The sequence below is a fragment of the Gymnoscopelus braueri genome (genome assembly GCF_963280865.1).
Source record: "Gymnoscopelus braueri genome assembly, chromosome: 9".
Lineage (NCBI taxonomy): Eukaryota > Metazoa > Chordata > Actinopteri > Myctophiformes > Myctophidae > Gymnoscopelus > Gymnoscopelus braueri.
The window spans coordinates 5,738,987-5,751,490 of record NC_137610.1 but is presented as its reverse complement, the minus strand read 5'-3'; positions in this window follow the sequence as shown (position 1 = coordinate 5,751,490).

The window sequence follows — 12,504 nt, the reverse complement described above, 5'->3', positions numbered from 1 at the left end:
GAGGAGAAACATAAAAACTAAATGAGCTTCAGTGTAACAGCTGGTTGGTTGTAGTTGTGGTTTATCTGTTGAAATACAGGACAAGATCTCCTTTTTTCTGGGGAGTTGCGTCATGACCCAAGAAATCCAGGGGTAAATATGTTTTGATTCTACGACCTACGGTTCAAGAGTTATAGGCCAAAACGTAAAGTGGTCTTGTAACTCTAAAAATACTTGAATTTGAGTTTTTTCATTTTCCCATTAAAGTGGATGGGGACATTTAATGCACTAATAAATCAATATCAATTAAACTATACAACCTATCTCTTAGCAAAGTACAAGCCCTGGATTCCCGATGAAGCCGGTGATTTTGACATAGCGAAATTTGGGGGGAAAAAACTGTGGGAGAAATAGCGCGATGAAATAAAGTTTATCTAGAATAAAGAAGAAGAAGAATAAAGTCGGTAGAGTACTATACTGTGGTTGCCCATTCGGGCAACCACACTAATAATTGTCCTTCAAACTCAGTTGGCTGTGGAACACGCCTGACAAGTTTTCAGGGGGTCAAGTGGCATCAAGAAAAGGACATTTGTGCTGCAGAGCTCCCTGTGAGAGCTAAGAGTGACTACAAAGTTAACATGTAGGGGAGAATGGGGTAATGTGAGACACAGGGTAAAGTGAGACACCCCCCTTATCACCTGACCACAACACCTGTGTGGTCATATGACCATTAGATTTTGAAGCCCCTCCCATTTCCCACTTATCATGGAGGAGAGGACCTCATTGTGTTGTGGTAAGCATGTTTTTTTCACTAAAATATGTTTTTTGCATGTAAAAGTAATTTTTTGGGCTGTCAACATAATCAGCTGTTGTGTCAAAGAAAATTGATTCAGGTAGAAAAACTTATGTCATGCATGTTGATGAACTACAAACCTATACATCCATGTGATTAATGCTAATTGTAGATTAGCCAGAATTGCTAAAAGTGGTCCTTTTCACCAAAATGTGGCTGTGGGGTAAAGTGAGACAAATGGCTTGGGGTAAAGTTGGACACTGTCTCACTTTACCCTAAGTGTCTAAGTTTAGTACTTAAACATATTTTAATCTAATATTACATTGCATATGTTTTACTTTTTATGTCATAAACATTGTAGAAAATGCCAAGAACATAGGGGAGAGTGGGGTAATGTGAGACACCTTTTACATGTTCTCCCCTCTAGGTGAGCTAAAATGATATATCAGTAAAATTTACACATTTCCCATACATTTGGGATGTTTCCTAACAATGGAAATTATCAGAATGTATTCAAGACAAAAGGCAGTGAAAATATGATTGTTTTAAAAAAACTTTACCCCAGACCTGGGGTAAAGTGAGACACCAGAAAACTTTTTTTAAAACAATCATATTTTCACTGCCTTTTGTTCAACACTCACTGATGAAGACAATGAGTAAGATAATTATAACATACATACATAATATAACATGTATGGATGCGTTTAAAGTTTCACAGCAATCGAACGCTGCGTTCATGTTTTGTGGCATTTTATGCAAACTTCTGTGTGCCACTCCAGCAAACTTTGGAAGCCAATCATAGCCAATCCATCATTTGTACCGATTTATGTGAGGTTTGGACAAAATCTGTAGAAGTAATATCAGAAAATGTGCTTTGCAAAAATTGGCCTCCTGGTGGCGCTATAACAGGTCTCCAGGGAGTGTGTGTGCAAAGTTTCACGCTGATTGGTCCAACGGTACCGGAGATTAGCTGCTCACAGACACACGGATGAACAGGGGTGAAATCGTATACTCCGGCCTTCAGCCGTCCGTCCTGGCGGAGATAATACATGGAACCTCACTGCTTTCTCACAACATCAGCAGCACCACTGCTGCTGTGATTCACTGTTAGTCTCCCAGCATATATATCCCCCCCCCCCCCACACACAAACACACACACACCCCCAAAAAACGGTACGACAATAGATCAATAGATGATATAGGCCTAAACCCGGCAACTACAACAACGCAGCAGCAGCAGCCATTGAGCTGGACATACTGTATGATGATGACTATAAAGGAAAGAAAAACAACCTTATATACAGGTACATGTGACTCAGTACAGTGGTTTGAGACACAAACAGCTCATGGTCATTCATCAGCTGTTTACAGATTATGAAAGTGCAGAATGTAAGCTTTCAAATGACGTGTCATTCATTGAAATGGGAACATAATAGAAGAAGATATGCTCATCAGAATCTTGTTAAACAATAATAGTCCAAGCTGAAAAAATCCCTTCTAAAGAATTGGCACTTCTAGCACCCCTCAGCACCTGGTAATTGGCGTGAACAATGGGTAATTTATTCAACCTCTAGCCACTCCTCTAATCACTCCCCCATTATCACCTTTCAGTCACTGTCAACTCCATAGAAACTTGATGCAACACAATTAAAATATTCCCACTGTTACATGTAAAAATTACATTGTTTTGATTTATTTTAACTATTCTCTCTAACTATCTATTTTCGCTTCATGCTTATAAAACAGAATAGCCTAAAGACTAGTGTGGTCTACTGTATACCAAACTGAGGTTCCTTGAAATTGAAATTGAAAGGTTTGAGTACCATACCCCCATAACTCTGAGAGTGTATAATGGACCGTTACGGGTCCATTTGGTTCCATTTATTCACCTTATTCCTGTCATTGACCTTTTCTGTTGCTTCATTCATCTGGTCACTTCCTAATAGGCTGCAGGTGTAATGCAGGTAATCGGTGTTTTGACAGATTTTGCGGTCAAGCGGTCAGGTCTATGAAAACAAGCCCCAAAGAAGCAACTAATTCTACAAATTCACAACGTGACACGTTGTGAACTTAAAGATCTATCTTGTATGGGGGTCTCTGGCACAAAATATTTTCAGATGGGGGTCCGCAGACAAATAATGAATCTATAAATGACATTTTTATTTTCGTGTAATGCCACCATTTAGTCCCATCCCATATGGGGTTATATGACACATTACACAGAAATAAAACAAGACATTAACAGTCCATTAACAGTAATTCCTGTTCATATTACGTCCTTCCTTATAACATACCATGTACCACATAAATAAACATGCGTACAGTACTTATATGAACAAAATAAGAACAAATGAGACAATGCCATTTTACATGTAAATGGCCCTCCTCCTCATTGACCAGGCCTTGTCAAGAAATTACATATTAAATATAAATACATATTAATCTGGGGGTCCTTGACATGAGACAATGTTGGAACCACCGGTTTAAAAAAACATTAGCCAGCCCAAATAAGCAACTATACTTAAAAAAAGAGCCCAAAGTCGCTTATTATAAGCAGACATGGCAACACTGGTAAACAGGAAACCCCTTGATATTTTCATATTCCATCCTAATTGGCTAACATTGGCTTCCAAAGATCAAAACATGAACATAACGTGCAATATCTGTGGAATTTTGCACACACATTCCCACTAGGCAGAGGAATAAATTACAGCCTTTTCACATTGGCCTGTTATAGCGCCACCAGGAGGCCACAATAACCTAATAATAATAATCTGACCTGGCGGAGACCTGTTCTCCGAGGAACACTTTTTCTAGTTTTTGATCAGTTACTTACCCCATGAAGCATTGGATTCATGGAGACATTTTTAGTTTTTGTCGCATTCCTGAGCCAATAATTTGATCACCGGCAGTCTCTCCGGTAGGACACTCAAAGCTACCGGATACATTAGCATTTTTCAGCTAGTCATCAAATTATTGTCTCAGGAATGTGACAAAAACTAAAACACCTCCATGAAATCAAGGCTTCATGGGGTGTGTAATTGATAGAAAATAAGTAATTTTTTGGATGAACTACTCATTTAACCTTCTGATGGTTATTTCTAAGCAATGGCCAACATTATAATGTACAGTGTGTATAATAGTGTGTTAACTGTACGATGTGACACATTGTGAGCTTGTAGATTGGCTATTTTCCAAACATTTAGGAATAGTTTTGGATCGTTTTAACAACACAAATCTTGTATGGGGGTCCCTGACACAAAATATTTCCAGTATAAATTAGACACAGAGCTGGTCAGGAGGAAGACATCAGACGACTGGTGACCTCCAGCTTTATAGTTGAGCCCATCGTCACAGGAGCCAATCACCAGCTAGTTCCACCCAGTGATCAACCACTCACGCTCAACCACAACCAATAACCACTCACACACCAGCTGGTAACCAATCAGCACCATACCAATGAGGGGGAGCCATTCACAGGACAAAACACCACACAGGGAAACACACATGACCATATAGGGCCATAACAACACAACAAGTCAAAACAAACAGCTTCCATGGCGTCCATGATGATGACAATATGCTCTACGTACATATCTGCAATAATCACCACCTGTCCTCTGTACAGACCACCTTCACATCACATAGACCACCTGTCCTCTGTACAGACCACCTTCACAACACATAGACCACCTGTCCTCTGTACAGACCACCTTCACAACACATAGACCACCTGTCCTCTGTACAGACCACCTGTCCTCTGTACAGACCACCTTCACAACACATAGACCACCTGTCCTCTGTACAGACCACCTTCACAACACATAGACCACCTGTCCTCTGTACAGACCACTTTCACAACACATAGACCACCTGTCCTCTGTACAGACCACCTTCACAACACATAAACCACCTGTCCTCTGTACAGACCACCTTCACAACACATAGACCACCTGTCCTCTGTACAGACCACCTTCACAACACATAGACCACCTGTCCTCTGTACAGACCACCTTCACAACACATAGACCACCTGTCCTCTGTACAGACCACCTTCACAACACATAGACCACCTGTCCTCTGTACAGACCACCTTCACAACACATAGACCACCTGTCCTCTGTACAGACCACCTTCACAACACATAGACCACCTGTCCTCTGTACAGACCACCTTCACAACACATAGACCACCTGTCCTCTGTACAGACCACTTTCACAACACATAGACCACCTGTCCTCTGTACAGACCACCTTCACAACACATAAACCACCTGTCCTCTGTACAGACCACCTTCACAACACATCAACCACCTGTCCTCTGTACAGACTGCATAGGCAGATACGATGTGTCTGTACCCTTATGGCAGCCTGACATTATGACATCATGGCAGCCGAAGAAATATTATAATAATATCACTTCACGTGTCTCACACACTTTGTGCCTCAGTGTGTTTCACATCCACATCAACCAACAAGTGTCATTAAAACAGAGTCTTACCTGAGCTCCACAGAAGGAGGAAAACTATCCCTGTTTTATCCATGTCTGGATTCACTCACACTGGATTCTCAACTGGAACTTCACTGATCAACACTTGATGTCTGGAACTTCACTGATCAACACTTGATGTCCTGAACAGCACTGATCAACACTTTGTGTCCTGAACAGCACTGATCAACACTTGATGTCCTGAACAGCACTGATCAACTTGATGTCTTGAACAGCACTGATCAACACTTGATGTCCTGAACAGCACTGATCGACGATCGCTGTCGTCCCTGTCTTTATAGTTAGGGAATTTTAGCAATATGTGTGGACCATCTGTGAAAAAATTTACTACCAATAGCTTTCTTCACCAATGTGTTCTTATAGGTGTCTAGAATCACCTCTCAATTAATATAAACCCAAATCCTCGTGGAAAATCCTGGAGAGCCAATCAAAGTTAAGGAGCCCAGAGGGCTTGGGTGAAAAATATGTAAGTCTAAAATGAACTTGTGAGGTGTCTAACTAGGGGTTTTCAGGGGTGCTGAATCCATTCCAACCATTATTTTTGAGTAAAAATGTCTCCCTGGCCATCAAATATTGGTATATTGGTTATTGTTAGTGTATAATCAGTGTATAATCAATGGTAGGGGATTGGGGTGTTGTTGAATTGATTCTATTCTGAAAAATAAAATAAGAAAATATTGCTAAACACTTGATAAGAGTGTACACGGGATACACTGTCTGCATGTGGGGAAGGAGCGGGAGTGTTGCATCCTGGCAAATATGTCTGGACGATTTTAAGGTACGGTAGTTTATCTACTTTTTGGCATTTATTTTCCTCTGCTGGCAAAACTTTTGATTACTGTGAATTTAGATGTCAATTTTCTCTAGCCTATTGCTTACATTGAACAACCATTAGTTAAACAATCATGACACTTGTCTTTTAGTAGACAACATGGAAGAGGATTCTGTAGCTTGTGGCTTAAGGTGCTTCATCTGTGGTGGTCCTGAGACTGAGCTCTCAAAAGTCACCCAAAAAGGCTATGCATAGATTTTGTCTTATTCTGAGAGTGTGGATGATGCAGCATTAATCAGAAGACTTCATGAGGACTGGAAAAACTGAGATGACCCCAAACTAAGATACCATTTGGAATGCAAAACCGAGCTATACAGTTGTGTAAGAAGTATATCCACTGGAAGTTTTTTTTCATTGTGATGAAAGTTGCCACTTGCAGATTTCAATCCTATTCTATGTTGTGAGTGACATCATGATTTAATAAAAACTTTAAACATAATCTATTCTTTAGAGCAAGACCAACGGCCAGACAGGAAGAAAAGACGCAGGGCATTGTCTGGGTCAAGTAGTTCAAGTGCTAGCTGGCACACTTGATCTACCATAATACTTGCTGAAAGAAACCCTGGTAAGTCTTTTGTATGTAAGATTCAAATGAATTTTTATAATTGTTTTTCTTGCTCCTCATTGTAGGCTTCCACTCAAAGTCAAATAATTTAATCATGCACATACTGTATGTGGCTACCTTTTATCCAGACAGAGCTTGGCAGTTGTATCGTGCACCTGATAATGTCTACCAGGACCGACTGAAAAGGAGTTTGATGCAGAGAGCAAAGCGACGAGGTGATGACTGGGGACTTGAAGTCGCTGGTCGCCTGTCTGGTATTATAGATTTGGTGGCAGAAGAGGCAGTATATCATATTCGATGAAGAAGAGACTTTGAGAACCCTGTTACAAAGTCTGAGGTAACATTATATGGATACACAATACAGCTGTACAATACAACTCACATTTATTATCCTTTATTAGTCCCCCTCATTCCTAGACCCATTTCAATCTTGCAGAATAAATGATTTTGAAAATTATATTTCTTCCCTCAGGATAAGAAATGTGAGTTGCATTGTACAGCTGTATTGTGTATCCATATAATGTTACTTCAGACTTTGTAACAGGGTTCTCAAAGTCTCTTCTGCATCGAATATGATATACTGCCTCTTCTGCCACCAGGCGACCAGCGACTTCAAGTCCCCAGTCATCACCTCGTCGCTTTCCTCTCTGCATCAAACTCCTTTTCAGTCGGTCCTGGTAGACATTATCAGGTGCACGATACAACTGCCAAGCTCTGTCTGGATAAAAGGTAGCCACATACAGTATGTGCATGATTAAATTATTTGACTTTGAGTGGAAGCCTACAATGAGGAGCAAGAAAAACAATTATAAAAATTCATTTGAATCTTACATACAAAAGACTTACCAGGGTTTCTTTTCAATGTGCCAACATTGATACCTTCATTGCAAAGGATGCAAGTATTATGGTAGATCAAGTGTGCCAGCTAGCACTTGAACTACTTGACCCAGACAATGCCCTGCGTCTTTTCTTCCTGTCTGGCCGTTGGTCTTGCTCTAAAGAATAGATTATGTTTAAAGTTTTTATTAAATCATGATGTCACTCACAACATAGAATAGGATTGAAATCTGCAAGTGGCAACTTTCATCACAATGAAAAAAAACTTCCAGTGGATATACTTCTTACACAACTGTATAGCTCGGTTTTGCATTCCAAATGGTATCTTAGTTTGGGGTCATCTCAGTTTTTCCAGTCCTCATGAAGTCTTCTGATTAATGCTGCATCATCCACACTCTCAGAATAAGACAAAATCTATGCATAGCCTTTTTGGGTGACTTTTGAGAGCTCAGTCTCAGGACCACCACAGATGAAGCACCTTAAGCCACAAGTTACAGAATCCTCTTCCATGTTGTCTACTAAAAGACAAGTGTCATGATTGTTTAACTAATGGTTGTTCAATGTAAGCAATAGGCTAGAGAAAATTGACATCTAAATTCACAGTAATCAAAAGTTTTGCCAGCAGAGGAAAATAAATGCCAAAAAGTAGATAAACTACCGTACCTTAAAATCGTCCAGACATATTTGCCAGGATGCAACACTCCCGCTCCTTCCCCACATGCAGACAGTGTATCCCGTGTACACTCTTATCAAGTGTTTAGCAATATTTTCTTATTTTATTTTTCAGAATAGAATCAATTCAACAACACCCCAATCCCCTACCATTGATTATACACTGATTATACACTAACAATAACCAATATACCAATATTAGATGGCCAGGGAGACATTTTTACTCAAAAATAATGGTTGGAATGGATTCAGCACCCCTGAAAACCCCTAGTTAGACACCTCACAAGTTCATTTTAGACTTACATATTTTTCACCCAAGCCCTCTGGGCTCCTTAACTTTGATTGGCTCTCCAGGATTTTCCGCGAGGATTTGGGTTTATATTAATTGAGAGGTGATTCTAGACACCTATAAGAACACATTGGTGAAGAAAGCTATTGGTAGTAAATTTTTTCACAGATGGTCCACACATATTGCTAAAATTCCCTAACTATTATGTGTGACACGTCAGCTCTCCTTATCTGACCATCAAGTGGTTTCTCTTGAAAGTGGCAGCGCTCTTGATGACAGGAAGCTAAACCACAACCTGCCCTACATACGACAGAGGAGCATATATGCATCAAAACGGAGGACCACTGAACTCTGCAGGTGACAAAATGGAGGACCACTGAACTCTGCAGGTTCCAAAATGGAGGACCACTGATCTCTGCAGGTGACAAAATGGAGGACCACTGAACTCTGCAGGATACAAAATGAATGACCACCACTGAACTCTGCAGGATACAAAATGGAGGACCACTGAACTCTGCAGGTGACAAAATGGAGGACCACTGAACTCTGAAGGTGACAAAATGGAGGACCACTGAACTCTGCAGGTGACAAAATGGAGGACCACTGAACTCTGCAGGTGACAAAATGGAGGATCACGGAACTCTGCAGGTGACAAAATGGAGGACCACTGAACTCTGCAGGTGACAAAATGGAAGACCACTGAACTCTGCAGGATACAAAATGGATGACCACTGAACTCTGCAGGTGACAAAATGGAGGACCACTGAACTCTGCAGGTGACAAAATGGAGGACCACTGAACTCTGCAGGTGACAAAATGGAGGATGTGTTGGACGGACGTTTATCACACCATGTGAATGCTGCTGCTGACATGTCCTCCTTATCTGATCATCACATGGTTTCACTGGAAAGTGGCAGCGCTCTTGATGACAGGAAGCTAAACCACAACCTCTCGTCGTTCTGTACGGACAGAGACCACAAGGCCCTGAGGAGGGTCGTTCTGTACGGACAGAGAACATCACTGGGTGTGAGATGCCCAGTCTGGAGGACCTCTACACCCAGTCTGGAGGACCCCTACACCCAGTCTGGAGGACCTCTACACCCAGTCTGGAGGACCTCTACACCCAGAGCTGCCTCAATACATCCCTGAGGATCATATTAAAGACCCCACCCACCCCCATAAAATACTTATTTCCCCTCTAAAGTCCTAAAGTGAAGGGATACAAGATCCTCTCAGCGCGCCCTAGCAGGCTGAGGAACTGTTTTTTCCCCACAGGCCATCAGACTGTTAATTGACAGTGAAAGTAAATATGCGATAACTCTTTGTACTCTACAATGGAGGGGGGAAAATGGAATTGGTGGGGGTTTTTTTCTTTGTAATGCTACTGACGTTTGAGCTTAACACTCTTGTAAACAAAGTATTGCATTGTGGGTTTGAGCTGACAGGCCCTTTTTGATGTCAATCAATCATGTCACCTTAATTCAAGTGGCAGATGCCAAAAATAGTTTTTTTTATATTAAAATGATGTTTTTAGGGGCATGTAATATAATGTGGTCTACCTGCACAGCCTTTGTGATCTGCTGGTAGATCGCGATCTACCTTTTGGGCATCCCTGCACTACACAATGCACCCATACACACACTACTGACACTACACAATGCACCCATGCATACAGTACACACATTACACTACCGACACTACACAATGCACCCATGCATACACACATTACACTACTGACACTACACAATGCACCCATCATGCATACACACATTACACTACTGACACTACACAATGCACTCGTGCATACACACATTACACTGCTGACACTACACAATGCACCCATGCATACACACATTACACTACTGACACTACACAATGGCACCCATGCATACACACATTACACTACTGACACTACACAATGCACCCATGCATACACACATTACACTACTGACACTATACAATGCACTCATGCATACACACATTACACTACTGACTTTACTGATTTCCACACCTCATCTGTTTATTCATGATCTGTTCTTTCATTTTGATTATTTAATAAACACTAATTTCTTTGTAAACTTTGTCTCCCCTGTATTTTTGTTGTGTTCCCTGGTCCCCCTATAGGCCAGGGTCATAACAAGAGGGAGAGAGCGAGAGAGACAGAGACCGAGATTGTAGATCCACTATTCTTGAATAGCCAACGTATAAATGGATAAAGTGCTTAAAATGACTGTGACGCTGCGTTACTACGATTGAAAGTAACAACTCCATAATAATGTAACATTTCATTTGTCCCACAATGTGTTTCATTGTATGATGATATAACGTGTGGGTTTATAAGGACATCCAATCTAGTTGTTCACTTCAGAGTATAATTACATATTGATTATTGATTAGACCATATAACTATTGATTTAATTAAAGGGAACCGAGGGCAATAATTTGCTTATTTAATGACATTTTCACACACAGTTCTATAATGTTTCCTTATTAAACAATATGCTCAAGGATAATCATCATCTACGACGGTTCTCAAGCCTTTTTCAGGTCAAGGACCCCCACATGAACGTGTGTTTATCCGTGGACCCCCGTCTGAACATATTGTGTGCCAGGGACCCCCATACAAGATTTGTGTTATAAAATAGCACAAAAAAAAAGATATTCAAAATGTTTCACATTGATTTCAAGATTTTTGGAAAACAGCAGATCTACAAGCTCACAAGTTGTGGTCGCACGTTGTGAGATGTAGCAGCATACAGACCCTTTAACATGTTTAACTCTTTACGCATACAGACCCTTTAACATGTTTAACTCTTTACGCATACAGACCCTTTAACATGTTTAACTCTTTACGCATACAGACCCTTTAACATGTTTAACCCTTTTAAACATTTAACATTCTTTTATTTTCTGTATTTGTCCAAAACTGGAAAACAATGAAAAATCTAAAATATGTTTCTGTGTTGTTACAATGTGTTGTTATAATTTTAAAATATAAAATGTCTGTTTACAATACGAGTTATATTTGTGTTTAAAAAGCACTATTATCATATGAAGAGGTCAGTCTTTGTATCTGTGTGTGTGTGTGTGTGTGTGTGTGTGTGTGTGTGTGTGTGTGTGTGTGTGTGTGTGTGTGTGTGTGTGTGTGTGTGTGTGTGTGTGTGTGTGTGTGTGTGTGTGTGTGTGTGTGTGTGTGTGTGTGTGTGTGAGGAAGAGGAGTGATGAAGGTCAGGGTGAGGTCTGGAGGTCATGTGATCCATAGGCCAAAGGTCATTAGCATATCATTAATATCATGGGAAAACCTCCACGCTGCGCTCTGATTGGCCAGAGGATGTAAGCACACTTCTCTCCGATTGGTCAGAGGCCGTGCATATGGAGGGGGGAGGCCCCTCCCCCCAGCAGGTGACCCCCAGGGGTCATGCCGGATGGCCAGAGTGACCTTTGAACTTCTGCTCAGAAGAAGATGGAAAGTTTTTTTTGCATAAAAAATACGAACAAATATAATTTAATTCATTAATTAATATATATGATATATGTTGATATATATATAATAATATATTACATTAACCACTTCAGCCCTACATTCCGGCCATTTGAAAATAGACGATCTACAAGCTCTTAGACCAAGCTTGTAATTTTTATACATTTGAAAACTTATGAAATGGGACATTCTGCATAACGAGTACTTTTACTTTTGGTATTTTAAGTACATTTTGATACCAATACTTGAGTAAAAGTCAAAATGTTTTACAAGTTTTACTTGTAATATAGTACTTCTACATTGCAGTATTGATACTTTTGCTTAAGTAAAATCCTACTTTTCCACCATTGCAACACACTCTTGTGTTGCAACGTGTGTGTGTGTGTGTGTGTGTGTGTGTGTGTGTGTGTGTGTGTGTGTGTGTGTGTGTGTGTGTGGGGGAGGGGCTTCATCTGACCTCACAGCTGGGATGGGGGGGGGTGAGGGGGAAGGGGGGGGGGGCTCATTGTGCCGTGAATGAGGGTCATTGTCAGCAGGCTGATCAATA